This window comes from Atta colombica, unplaced genomic scaffold (assembly GCF_001594045.1).
Source record: "Atta colombica isolate Treedump-2 unplaced genomic scaffold, Acol1.0 scaffold46, whole genome shotgun sequence".
Lineage (NCBI taxonomy): Eukaryota > Metazoa > Arthropoda > Insecta > Hymenoptera > Formicidae > Atta > Atta colombica.
In genome coordinates this window covers 443,044-458,357 of record NW_017259535.1, presented here as the reverse complement: position 1 = coordinate 458,357, position 15,314 = coordinate 443,044, and the positions used below count along the sequence as shown (strand labels likewise).

At 33.0% G+C, this 15,314-nt stretch overlaps 1 protein-coding gene across 2 annotated transcripts in view; it reads left to right on the top strand.

The window, feature by feature from the left end:
* LOC108691391 (inositol-pentakisphosphate 2-kinase) overlaps positions 1–15,314 on the top strand; it is a 104,299-nt gene that overhangs the window by 26,658 nt on the left and 62,327 nt on the right. The window lies entirely within an intron of this gene.

The following is a 15,314-nucleotide window of genomic DNA, read 5'->3' as shown; positions in this document are numbered from 1 at the left end:
ATATATATTCATACACTGAAGAAAAATATAGTCAATTTTAATAAATATTTAGTTGAATATTGCCAACTAAATATTTATTAAATGTAAAAATATATTTATTTGATACAAGAAATATTAATTTGATTTAACAATCATTTTTTTTATTGAACAAATATTTATTTATTGTAAGTATTGTAAATATTTGTAAATATTTGGCAGTATTGAACTAAATATTTATTAAAATTAACTATATTTTTTTCTCAGTGTATAAATGAATTAATTTCAGAAATGATAATTGCGTGCCGATATGGTTGTCGGATTTTCAATGCAATCAATTTGAAATATTAATAATCCCCCCAAATTTCCCAAATTTAATCTTAAAAAACTGTAATAAACTTGTTGCGAAAAATATTACCTCGGCTGGGAGTAAAACCAGATCTCTTGCATTCCGTATGAGATTTTGGGGAGATTATTAATATTTCAGATTGCGTTGAAAGTCCGACAACCATATCAGCACGCAATTATCATTTTTGAAATTAATTCATTTATATGAATATATATAATAATTCAACATCTTAACATTCAGACCATAGCACTTCGTATTTAAAGTAATGTATTTAGCATCAACGGTCTTGTTTCCAATCTTATTAAATCAATTAAGATATAATCCCTCTCTATTTGTGTGATCGAAGCGGAGCTTAGTGTTTAAGTATTTCAGTGTGAATTTAATTGCAATTCTGCAAACCGCGCGAAATTTTGTCAGTCCTGAATCAGACCAGAACTAGAGTAGTAACATATTAAATTGACAAGCAATTTAATAATTTTTGATTTTTATAAGCATCTTAGAAAAATATTAATAAACAAAAATGAATAACATAAGGGTTAAAAACCAAATTTTTCGTATATTTATATTCTTAAAAACACATACACGTATATTTCGAACTATTTATCAAGTCATCCTCAGTGTATACATGTCAATAAATTAACGCAAATTTAAATAAAAATCATAAAACAATTAAATACAATTTCTACAAATTATAATTACACAGAGTGGTGAATCTATTTTCAGTCGCAATAATGCAATGCTTTCCGTCTTGTCATCATCATAGTTACATTTTTCTATTACATCGATCACAATTTATCCGTAATAATAATAAAATTAATTGAACATGTAGAGTCATTTCGTAAAATTGTACAAGCATACATTCTCAATGTGAAGGTTTAGCTAAAATAATCCATTGAAAAAATACGTCAAATTAATTTACCAGAGGCCAATGTGATTAGAATTGAGAAAATTAAAAACAGTTTCGTTAAAAATTACTAATGTTATATTGTAAAAATATTAATAATATTATGCTACTATAATCTTATTAAAAAACTGTAAATAATTTATTGCGGAAAATATTACCTTAGTCAAACCCGATAAAATAATTATAGTTAGGTATTTTATTTTTATTTTTATGTTAGTAATGATATAATATTAGTAATGATAATCTTATACATAGTTCTCTCAAACATGAAAAAAATTATATTGTGAAAGTATGAAAATTTCGAATAAATATCAAATACAAAGAGTAAATAAAATAAATACAATTGCAATTAATAAATTATGATAATTGCAATCATTTTTTCTCTCAATGCATTATGTTGAAAAACATAGGGGTAAATGCAGTTTTTCGATCTATAGGAAATCAAATGTGCATGCATTTCGTACACGTTATGTCCATTTGATTTTCTATAGTGATTCAATATATCAATTATGCATCGCAACATAACGAATAATTAGTTTGCCCTCCATGATTAATCGCGTTGGCTTTAATATTGTAACCTGGAATATATTAGTAATTACACTGCAACGCGTTAATAATCATGCTTGGCCTCACGCAAATTGGAATAATGAGACGATGTAGGAATAATGAGACGTAATTTAGTCTCCCGAGGCAATTAATACCATCCATTTTGATTTTTGATATATTTAACGTTATTAATTATATCGTTAAATTGTTGCTGAATTTACAGTATCTCGCTTATAAACCGCTTCTTTCTTCAAGAATCACGACGCTCCGAACGAAACGAGAGAGAAATACGTAAACCGGAGAGACAATAGAAATTGCATATGTTTGAATATCCAATGGTTCTCCGGTTTCTTCATTGTTCAACGGGATAATCGCGTTTTATTCGTATTATCTTGTCGTGCGCAGGCTCTTTGGGGGTGGCCAGCCGCTTGGCTGGCTGTCGACTCAGGGTCTTCATACAACGGGACGGATTAACTTCCCTTGTACGCCACAAAAACAGGTTCTCCCCTCAAAGTTCTCTTTCATGACCGAAGCAAACTCGTCAGCGGCAGCAGTGGACATTTTATCGTCGTGTTCGTACAACTCTTGTTGAAAATCTTCTCCCGTTGCGCTTTTACGTATTACGTCATATTACCTACATAGGCTAGAAACTACGTACTGCGTTATGATATCCGCTACATGGGTTAGGCACGTAATGGGAAATTTGATGTGGCGCTGACGCTCCATCTCTGGTAACAATCGCTCTGTCCATCGGCTAACCGAAATTACTTCTCTCCAGTACATTAAGCTAGATTACTGCAATTAGCTATACCGCGCGTACAAACTTGCTGGTGCGAAGCGTTTGGCATCTGGCAGCGGATACCGGTAACAGATTACGGTCATATTTGCAAGTTATACGCGGCGCTCGCGGGCTATCGCTCCGATAGGCGATAGCCCGCGAGCGACGGAAAAAGTCGTTTCCTATCGAGATTAGTTATTTGCACACGCATCTGCAGCATGAAGTCGTGCCGGAACTAAAAACTATCCAAATATTAAATTAATTTATTGTTGTGTCTCCTTTTATTTAAATTCGCGTTTCCTTTGTTAAAAATATCCAAGTATATATTATCGATATATGTATATCGTTTTTTTATCTGAGAGAAAATATCGGCGCGATTATATTTGCAAAACCGGAATTTCACTAGAAAAAAATATTATCGTCAAAAGGCAAAATATATATTTTTATATTTTTAGAAGTGGCTAAATTCTCAAAAGAATAACAAGACTCATACTCGTTTTCTGCATGAAAAAAAAATGGATAATCTTAAGTATGTAAATTTATATTCTGGCTATTTTTTGAACTTATGACAAAAAATTTACTTGTCTGAAAATCAAAAATACCGGAGGTGTAAGATAAAAAGTTACAATTATTAAGATTTTATACGCTTGTATTTTTTGCCGCGCATTAAAGTGAATTGTGTTTAAAAAAATACTTGTAAATTTTATTGAGACGTTAACTTATGTATAGATTAAAAAATAATAATAATTAAAAAATAACAGTGGTATAAAATTTACTTTACAGAATGTAAAATATCTATACGACGATCGCTCATTTACCAAAAAAGTAAAATAAATTTTACGCAAGTAGAACGCCTATCTCTCTCTATATGGATCCTGTCAATTTTATAAAATTTATTAGAATTCTAGCGCATATTACTTAAAATTTTTTCCATGTGTAATTATGATTTAGATGTTATGATACGAATTATAACAGTCATTATCATCAGTTATGATGTAAAATTTGACCGAGAAGGTAGCGTCTTCACAAATTCATTTTGATGTAAGCAATGATTTGTATTCAATAGCTCCATGTACAATGAGCATGATGCTGCTTTTGTGCCATTCGATTCAAATCGACTTCGTTAAAGGCGTCCTTAAGCAAAGCTTGTGTGTTAACGGATCATCATTATCATCATCATCGTCTTCCGCTTTTTGTTTGCGTGAGAACTTAGATGACTATTTATTTAAATGACTAAGAATATAGAATAACTGGGCTGCTTGATTACTGTTCGACAAACACAACTATTTATTGTACACTCATTATAATTATGTTTTTATTACGTGTACGGTATTTTAATCTCCTTCCAAGAAAATGTTATGTAGTTGCACAATGTGTAAGCATAATTGTAATTTCTGTTAACGGATTTTATCTCGACAGAGTGAGTTCGGCTGGCCGTGGTTTGGCTGGTACGAAGCGAAGCACGATTTTCATTTTGGAATTGCCACACTTCGCGCCTCGCCTTGAGACGTCACTGTCTTTAAGCGATGAAGGCAGAAGTCCGTCCACGTACATATTATACGGCACTTTAATATTCAGCATGAATTCGGTGGATTTTCTTGGAGACACTTAACATCGAGGTACGCCTTTGACATTTTATTGGCTGTTGAATATAAATCGGTGTTATATATCTATAAGATTAATTTGTATCGGTATCGTTACATTTTCCAAACGATCGATACGATCGGTGCGCATTGTGCTGAAAAATTACTACATGACGCAAAGAAGACAACTGTGCTGGGTGAAAGCAGAAACAAGCAAGAGGTCCGCTCCAGTTCCTCTGCCCACGCTTTGTACTCCCGCAAAATCGAATCGCATTTAGGCGCAATATCTAGTCGCGTCACGTTTAATCGGAGAGAATATTCCTATCCGCGACTTCATAAACCATACGTTTATGGAAACTTTCCTTAGTAGCTATCTCTAGAAAACACTTTCTTCTCGCGAAACTACCGTGATCAAAAATAATCGAGACGTTCGATTTATTTTTGGTTTATTTCTGTTTCACGCTCTGTAATCGCCGCGAGACTTTTCAGACTTATCCTTCAAATTTATTCTTTTCGAATTTGAACTATTTATTGATAAACGTAGACGCGTTATCCATTTTTACGTTGGTCACATTACGACGTGATCGCGTTTTACCAGCTAACAAAGCTGTTTTTTAGCGCTAACGTAAGCGTAAAAATTATCGCCTGAACGCACAGTTACTGACCTAGCTCAATATTTCTAGCACAGAGAGAGAAAGAGAGAGGGACGGGACCGGGGGGGGGGGAGGAGAGAAAGAGAGAGAGAAGAACGAAGTATTTACGTTATCACCTACACATTATTTTGTTTTGTAATTTCCCCCAGGTTATGTTTTCTTCCTCCTCTCCTTTGTCCGAATCATGTCCGGCGTGACGTCTCGATGATGAAGCGAAGTAAAGTATGTATTTGTTTTTTATCTAAACGTAAAATTTCACGCGCAAGTATGCAATCGCCTAATTTAGTCTCTTCACTCTATCGAAATAATTTATCATACGATTGGCTTCGCTGTTTACTCTTGTAATCATTTTTCAATTATCTGCAGGAGATCGTGTTTAACAAAGGACAAATGATTTATTCCCGTGTAAAACTTATTCGAAAAAATATAAAGTATTTTAACATTTATCGCAGCAATTATTTATAGTCTTACTTAAATTTTTTTCCAAATATTGTGAAAGTAAAAAAAATATTCGCACAGACGAGATTTTATAAGAAGGCCTTATCTTTTAGATATATAGAAAGATGTATAGAAAGGAAATAAACATTAATTAACAATTTATTAATGATTTCTGTTCTAATTGTAAGCGACAAGAAGCTGCTAATGCGGATGTGATTTGAATCAAGAATTTTTCGGGTTTTACTAGCAACCGCTTTGCCAGTGAACCATACAACCCTAATACATTGACAATGCTTATTGTTGTGCTTAAGATATATATATTTCTTACATAATATAAACAAACAATATAACAATGGTTCTTCGCGATAATAACTGTGTTTATGATTTTAGCAACTAAGTTTCTCGATTATACGAATATTTTTCATTTGTCCAAATAATTTGATTTTTCGCTTATTATTAAGATAATTTATTTTTATTATTATCTTTTCAGATAAAATAATTTTGAAAAATATATTATTTTATTCTTTGTTGGTAAACACACTAATATGATGTGGATTTATTAACATTATGTGTTTTAAATCCATATCGTGATAATGTTAATATAAGCACCAAAGATTTAAAATCCACATCATGTTAATATTAATACACAATGAAAATTATATAGCATGGATGTTAGATTTAGACCAGAAATATTAAATTCATATCGATATTTTTTGTAGAGTATGGTTTGTCTTATTAGAAACGTTGTATTCTAAACATTAAAATTGCAATACAATTTCTTGAATATTAGATCATTGCGGAAAAATTGAATGTAATTAAAATGTAGACTTATTTATTTTCTATTCCTGTTTATTTATTTATTCTAATTCGTCAAGAACGTGAGTGGGTTAAAAGTAAGAGTGATCAATTGAGAGCGATATTTTAAAACTCAGGTATTTTGTAATTTGTTGCTTTCGGCAACAAGTAAGATTCGAGACTCGCTCCAAAAATGAAGAGAAAGGTGACGTAATTGGGGAGCTATTCATTCGTCCAATTTTTAATGAACTCAACTTATAAAGAAATAGTTTTAAAAAATATGTGTATAATCCAATATATTCAAAGATGAAGATAATTATAAATTATAGAAAAAAACTTACATGGAACGAAATGGGAAGAAAATACGCACTGTAATGAAAAGACGTAATTTTTTGGAGATAACATTCTTCACATGCATATCTTCTTCATTCTTCATCTTTTGTTCCATCTTCCCTGTCGTTGTAAAATTCATCTTGCTCGAACAAAAAAATGTCTATCTCCAGCCTTTTGCGAAATGCATCAGCCCAAACATGTTGGAACCTGCTCAGCTTCCTCTATATTTTATTTACCGTTTACTTAAGTATACGTGAGTTCGGGTCATGGTCTTGCACGCAGATCCGCACCGTCTGTACCAGTCTCTTTCCCATTGTGAAGCACGATCTCGACCATTTCGTCGTAATCCTTCGTCGTGAAAGGTTATCACACGATCGCATTGTGTTCGCATTTTGCGCCCGGAACAATCGAGCGCTTCGCTTCGTGAGAGGAAAGCGTGCGGCGAAATGACTAGGTATTGCGAATACGTTCATCTATTCTCTCGTTTTTTTAATTAAGTTAAATGTTGCCACGAAATTGAGGCTTTGTTCACCGAGCATACCCGAGAAGTGTTGCTACAGTAAAAGAAAGATCGCGAAAAATAATTGAAAATGAAGCAACAATTATGCTTGAAATTCCTAACACTGTACTGATTTCTCGGAAGTCATCTCAGCTGCCTACACATCTCTTATACAAAGCACAATAGGATTCCTTTATTCTGCAATCGCGGAAGTCGAGATATTCTATTTTAAATTTTCCCTTCAATCCATGCCCTCATTTTAGTAAAGAATAAAAATATTATGTGAGAAAAATCAATGAAAGAGACATCACATGTGTTTGTCTCATATGGAGAAAAGCAGTAAGAAGAAAATCTTAATTTACAAAGGCATACATTGAGAGAAAAATTTACTAAATCTTGATTTTTCGTCCGCAACCTGGATCCTCGAATTTCAGTGTAGATTTCTATATTCTATATTTCTATATTCCGTATAAAAATCGGAAAAAAATTCTTGTATCTTTGTGAAAGTGGATATCAATAACGTTTTTAAACGAGTTTTTACCTTCGTAGAAGTTGAATTGTATTTTACTTATTTTTTACAAATTTAAATATCTATCAGAATCGACAATCAAAAAATCAATTGTGCCAAAAGTTCAACATTGCCAGCGGAGGATTAATACATATTATTTTCAATAACTAGTAACTAAACATTTACTTATAGTAAATTTATTCAATAAAAAAATGATAGTTAAATCAAATTAATCGTTGTATCAAATAAATATAAGTTTACATTTAGTAAATATTTAGTCAATACTGTTTAAACAAATGTTTATTAAAATGTACATTTTTTTCTGTTTAACTATTATAGTGTAACTATTATTAGTTTTTGAATAGATTAGATTCAGAATAGAAAAATTTGATTGCAATTTTCTTTTGGTTTAACACCGAATGCACGATATGGACATTAGATTAGCAAAGAAAGAACTGTCTATCGCGCTAGTTCGCCACCCCCGACAGATGTTTCTCAAGGGACAACAGTAACAACAGAACATCACGTGATCTTACATAGAAGTTTCCTGCTGTTCGGCCTTCACACGTCCTCCTCTTTGTTCGCCTTCGGAATGTATACCATCTACGCAGATTGTACAATTTCCAGAGAATCGAAAAATTTTCAATTCCTCAACGAGAAACTTTTTATACTTCTTCCTTCTCGTCTTTTTGCGTTTGATCGAAAACGTTTTACAAAAATGTTAAACAAAATTTGTAATTCTTTTCTCGTAATGGTAATTTTGTATTTACTAAATTGCCTCATCTAATTATGTTTTCTTGCGTTATATCCATTGTATGCGTCTATTTGTCCCGAGCGCTATTCCCTAATTCAATAAATCTTCCTTGTTCTCTCTCTTTCGTCCGCTCGCTCGCTCGCTTGCTCTTGTAACTGTGACCAGAATGACGTGCAAAGGCCGGAAATTGGAAATGCAAACGTTGCAAGGAGCCGACGACACGAGCCGGGAAATTGATGTTTCTCGAATCCTCGTGCCATCGCCGTCCTAACTTTACCTGCCAGGATACGAAACGCCATCGATCCATCGCGTCGGCTAGTCGGAAGTGAAATCCTCTCTAAGTACTCTTCCTCTCTCCTCCCGATTCTTACCGCATTCTAGAATGACTTCGTTATTGGAACGGTGAATTTGATTAAGGACGTCAACACTCCATCACGGCCAGAGGATCCTTCCTATCTTTTTCACGGATCAATCCTTTCGTGCATCGAAATCATACATTTCTTCATTTCTGTTACTTTCTATTGTCCACCTTTCCTATTAATGAGACGTTTTCATATCTGATAATAATGGGAGTTATCATCGTAAATATTCAATTTAATTGAAATATGTTTTTAATCATTTAAAATTATTAATAAATTATTTAATTTCATTATTTTTATCTAAATTATTATAATTTTTGAAATTATTTACAAGTTTTAAGATACTTATTATAGCACATTACGAAGATCTTTTTAAGATGCCTACAATTAATATTATTAAGATGAACAATTAATATTATTAAATTGCTTGTCAATTTAATGTGTGATATTATCACCTACTCTAATTTTTTAGGATTGCATTTTAAGATTGGAAATTAAATTAGGTGCGCAGTTTGCAGAATTAGATATGTAGATATATAAATTCACATCGAATTATTTAAGTAATAAAAATCCATTTTTACCGTTTAAGATCTTTATTTCCTATTTATTCTGTATTTATATTACGGTCTTAAAAGATACTTTATTTAATATTGATTTAAAATCTTATAAAATGCATGTCTTTACACGGTAATTTTAAACGCATTATGGTAGCTTGTAGTGAGCAAAATCCCTACTTAGTGTTTCTATTAAATTTCCCTTGAATTAATTTTTTCATTTTTTATTTACATAAGATCACGCGTTATAGCAAAGTGCATGTATATATGTGACTTTAAAATGAGATAATAATTAGCACAGAAAACGTGGTTTAATTCACGTTACGTGTATTAATATGGGACGTTGCGTTGAATTAAATGGAATTTTCACGGTACGAAGGGGTTAATTGCCAGCTTTCCGTTATGAATTTCCCGTCGAGTCGAAAGCGATCGTTCTTTTTCACATTTCTCTCGAGATGGGGAGGGAGAGAGAGAGAGAGAGAGAGAGAGAGAGAGAGAGAGAGAGAGAGAGAGAGAGAGACCGTCGCTTTAACTGCGAGTTACAGCGAGCTTTGATGCTAATGACCGTCTAAGTAGATTTAAACGTATCCCGCCGTTACACGTTTCACCGCGCCGCACATCGCAAACGTATTTTTTGCAACCATCGCGCTGCGCTGCGGTAAATGCCTCTTCCACATATAGCACATATCAAAAGACAAATGGTCGCGGCGACCAGAGATTGCAACAAATTCCGTGGCTGAACGATCGTTTCTCGCGGATATACGCCACGTTACTTTCGCAACTCGCTTTACCAGAGGTTCGCTCACTGATATACGGAGTAAAACGATATTGTCGTGAACATCGGTGCACCAGAAGGTGCGGCAGCGTCCAAGACACTTATCTCACAAAGTGAAACGTTACAAAGGGCATGCGAGATACTCGATTCTCTGGACAACTTGTTTGTAATTAAACCTATTCATTTCTTGCTATCCTCGTGACATCTTTTTTTTTGTATGTCGAAGAAAGATTTTATTTTCTCTCTAAATCTGAATCAGTGAAATTTAACAAAAAAATAAAGAAATTTGAGTATTATATAATTAAAATACAAATATAATTAAAATAGATATTTACGCGTCACTTTCAACAACATATATCATACAAGTTTATAAATTAAAACAAGATTAAGTAAGTTAGGGATTCCACGTTTTATTGATTTAATTCATTATAATAATTACCGTTGCATATTTGCGTTGGGACTGATGTGATTATCCAGATTTAAATATAGAAAGTTCTCAAAAAGACCTATATTTTTCCAGTCGTAGTTTTTCATTCGTTTCACAACGTTTCGGTTGTTTGACTCGCTGCATCGTACCTTTAATTTAACAATCAAATATTATTACTATCAACATGATTGCCAAAATATGCGCCAGTGTCAAACAAACACAATAACAAAGACTCGGTGTTTCTATGATAATAAATTTGTGTGTATGTGTTTTTTATATCCAAAAACGCTGAGAGATTTGTTTTTTTTCGCAACGCCTATAGTACCTCGAAAAGAAAAATTTTTTTATAAAAACCCTTCGTATATAAAAAAGATGAAGATAACGGACGATAAAAGTTTCTTCCGTTTACGATGAATGCATTTCGATGAAGTTTGAGACGAGACGCGAAGTGAAGACAATCTCAGGCGAAAGCTGCTGAGATTGTCTTAACGATAGCCTCGCTAAAGAGCCAGTATACACGCATCTGGACAAAGTTTGTAAATTATGAAATCGTGGACCGTCAACCTCTGTCCAATATGTGTACGCAAAAGGATATGAAACGACACGTCGCGTCGCAGCGCGTGTCACATAAATTAATTTGCGACGCCACGACGCGATAACCGACTTCCATCGATACTCTTTATCTTCATTATCGTCGCGTGTTTGCAGATTTCCGAATCGATTATTACCCATTGCCGTTTCTTCCTGCATGCCGTGTGCAAACGCGTTTTTGCAATCACGCAATACAGGCACACGCTATCGCATGCGTTTGCACTTGCATCGCAAACACACACACTCCCACACCTTATACGTACGTGTATATACGCATATTAACAGTACATAGCATATAGTGGCTATAGGCTTTTATACGTTCTTCGTATCTTGTCTCGTCTCGTCTTGCCATGTTGTTTTCGTCGAGGGGGCAGACTTCGTGGATCTCGACTCCCCGACTACGTCATAAGCGTCTATTTATACTCCAACGCAGCATGTAAAGGTATACAGGGTGTTCCGTGCGATTCGCATTTACAGCTTGCACTTTGGCGCTAGTAAATGACTGACGGAGATGTATTACGCTACGGAGTACGATGTACGTGTTAATGTGGAAAGCGGAAGATTACTAAAAAGCCGATGATTAAAGCGAGAAGACCGCAAGAAACGTGTATTATCCTGAAATCTTTTCTGTATTTTTAACACCGGGACGAGGAAAAGGGAAACAAAGTTTGTACTATGGATAAATTTAATGATTAATGATAATAAGCAAATATAAATTATAAAGTAAAGAAATCCATGAAGAAAGCGAAATGACGATGACAATATTTAATTTGGAAATCAATTCTGGCAACTCCACGAAGGGGGCCATTCCGCCTCTTTTGTTCTTTTTTAAAAATATTTATAGCAAGATGTTATATATATTTTTAATATTTCTGAAATATTTAATCAGTTTTGACATTCAAAATTTTTTTATTTAGAAAATTCCTAGATATAAAAGATAGATTATAGATTCTTTTATAGATTGTTTTCTTTTTTTGAGTTGATATAATTATAAATAAAACTTTTTTATTAATTATACATTTAAATAATACTTTTCCAATGTAATAATTAAAATATAATACTTTCATATTTTTTTCTATTTTTTCATATTTCAAAGAAATATTTACTTGTGTGGAGATATTTTTTGAAATTTCTGGATACCCCAATAAATCAATTTATGGGAAACATTCGCGTGCGACAAACGCCATTCCGTATACACATTCGTGAATGAACTCTGCACGGAGTATCCGGATCTTGCCGTACCGCTTTGCGAAGTGTATATATATCTACCCACACACTGTCGTCGATGCCAACGCAGACAGAATTTCTGTTGCCACGTTCGTGATGCCACTACGAATCTCTGATGCGTTTATCACGAAATTGTATCAAATACTCAGTGGGAAAACTCGCGACATCCGTTAGGAAATGCGACGACGCGCCAATATTGATTCAGGCGGTCTGCGTTTAAGGTAGTTCGGGACAAAGGATTTGCCGCAAGTAACGAGTATATGGTAGATTATTGCCCGACCATTTCCCGGTCAGGACAATTTCTGACGAGGAATGGAATAAGTACGATCCGGTAAGTGCATTAACGCGAACCATATTCGGTTCTCAACATCAACGTATATAGCGTCAAGCTCTGTCATCACTCCAGGTCTGCAATCTGCGTGAATTACGCGCCACGCAGATTACAGGCGTACGAAGAGACGGACGGACATTTATGCTGGCATATATGGTAGTCAGGATCGAGCGAAAGCTTATTTTCGCTCAATGTATGAAAAGACTGATAATTTGTAATAATTTAGAAAACTGCGCTTAATTCTATTCTCGCGACAGCGTTTTCTGCTTTTCTTTCCTTTTTTTTTTCTCATTGTAGAATCCTGCCTAACGCTTCCTTACTCGGAAATGGTGCAAAATCTCTACCGATGCACAGCACGATCTGACATTCTCCAACATCTTTCACGTTAACAACCGCGAAAGAAAGAAGTCTCTGCTGCAATATGTCTATCCATTAATGGATAAAGCCAGTGCCGTTTATCGCCTCCTTTCCGCGGAAAAATCTTTTGTTCTACTTATGCCATTAACTGTAAAGAACAGTCGCAAGTCATAATTAAACAAAACTAACGGTGCATCATCATGTACAAACTGCAGAGTAAATGTACAATGTATATTACGAAGGCGTGTGCGATACAGCTTGAATTTACTGCTAATTATGAGAGTTCTTAATTATGAGAAAAATAAAATGGTCGTCGCAAAAAAAGGATCGTTGATGCGAGAATTCGTTTCTCATCGTTTAAAGTCGTTTAAGCTGATGCCATTAGTAAATATATATGTATATACGATTTTAAATACATAGATATCGAAAGAGTTAAAAAGAAATAGCGATGTTTTCAGATGCTTTTCAATTAGGATAGCTAGAATAGATTGTCCACTGAAAGAAAAGTGTTTGTTTTTTATAACTGAAATTGTTTGATAAAATACTATAATTATGACTACACTGAAAAAAAAATATAGTCAATTTTAATAAATATTTAGTTGAATACTGCCACTAATTAAATATTTATTAAATATTAAGATATATTTATTTGATACAAGAAATGTTAATTTGATTTAACAATCATTTTTTTTATTGAACAAGTATTTATTTACTGTAAGTAAATGTTTAGTTGGCAGTATTGAACTAAATATTTATTAAAATTAACTATATTTTTCTCTCAATGTAGGAGTTCCATTTTTATTTTTATTATTGATATTATATTATATAGTAATAATAACTATATACGTATAGTTTTTTCAAACATAAAAAATTATACTATAAATTTTATATATAATTTCAAATATTAATATAATAAAAAATCAAAATATCAATGATAAATAAAATAAACATTTTTATTCAATAAATGCAATTACAATTATAAATACAACTTTTTTATTAACTATTTTATTTTAACTGTACTATTTTAAAATTCTCTTATTATTTATGTAATAACAATAATTAAAAGATATATCAAAAAAGATTTTCAAACAGTATGTGTGATTATTATTAATAGCACAATTGATATATTTGAATGGTTAAAATAAATATAAATACACAGTTGTTCCAAAAAATGACTATAAATTATAGTTAAATGATGGTAATTGGTAACTATTTTTTCTCTTAGTATTCAAAGAAATTTACCCATCCGCATTAATTGCATAACTTTGTAGGGCGATTATTGCATGCCGGCTCGCTGGGACGACAATCCGCGATACATTGTACCGACAATAAAATCGCTAATCCGCCGATAAATGCATTTGAATCGGGGCCAACTATTTATAATTCCATCGGGATGCTTCTAGCTGAGTTATAGCCGCGTACGACATTGTATACTCGCACGATCGATCAACATACACATATATATACACATATATATATATGTAACGCCACAAAACTTGAAGTATAATTTTATTTTTCGATTCGCTTAAATAACCAATTTGGTACATTTGCGATACATCGTAATATTTTATTAAAGTACTCGAGTAATTGAATCTGTTTTGCACGATAATTGGTAATTACAGCACGTGTTGTGACATAATATTTACGCAACACAAATATCGAGGGTCTCGCAAATGAGCTTGCAACGACAAAAACAATAATAACAATAAGGATAATAACAGGATATTTAATTGCTGCTCGTTAATTGTGCAATTTTCATCGAATCGAAATCGTTCATTATCTCTGTTGGTTTTTCTCACCATTTGCTTCTTTTCTGTCCTCAATTCTTTTGCGCCTAAATTGCATAAATGTATTACACGCGCTGTTTCTAACAGAATTACCGAGACACATACATAATGTATTATTACGCAGCAATCGTGCAACTACGATATCGAAAAGTATCTACTTTTACAGTCAATACTTGAAACGAATAAAAAAAAAAAAAAACCAGTAGATGAAAGGAGCGAAACAGTTGGTATAAAAGGCATCTACGTTTAGAAATTTTATTTTCGAGCTTCTTCTTTGCACTCGTATAATGACGATCAGTCGCGAAAATAGCACGACCGACACAGTTTCCGCTGCCGTGCGTTTCCTCGCGTGCGTCTCGGAGGGGAAAAGCGTGCATACACGGGCGTGAACCATGAAATTATGCGGTGAAATCGATCGATTTTTCAGACAATCGAACGGATGTGAATTACAATTTAAAAATCGTCGTTAAAATGTATGAGCTTTCGCGACAACGACAGTACGAGAGCATTGATCTGAGAAAAGAGCAAAGGACAAAAAATATTTGCATTTAAAATCCATGAAATCTATAAAATGTTTCCGTCAAAATGTCATGGAAAGAAATAATTAAAAACAGATTCAAAATAATGCTTGTGACATTGCATAGCGATATCATACAGAAATTAAACAATTAATTCATATTTATAGAACAAATAAGGTGTTAAAAAATTGTATATTATTTCGCATATCTTAATAATAAATGTCATAAATGTTATTTGGTTGTTTTAAATTTTGTAAAAAAATAATTATTAT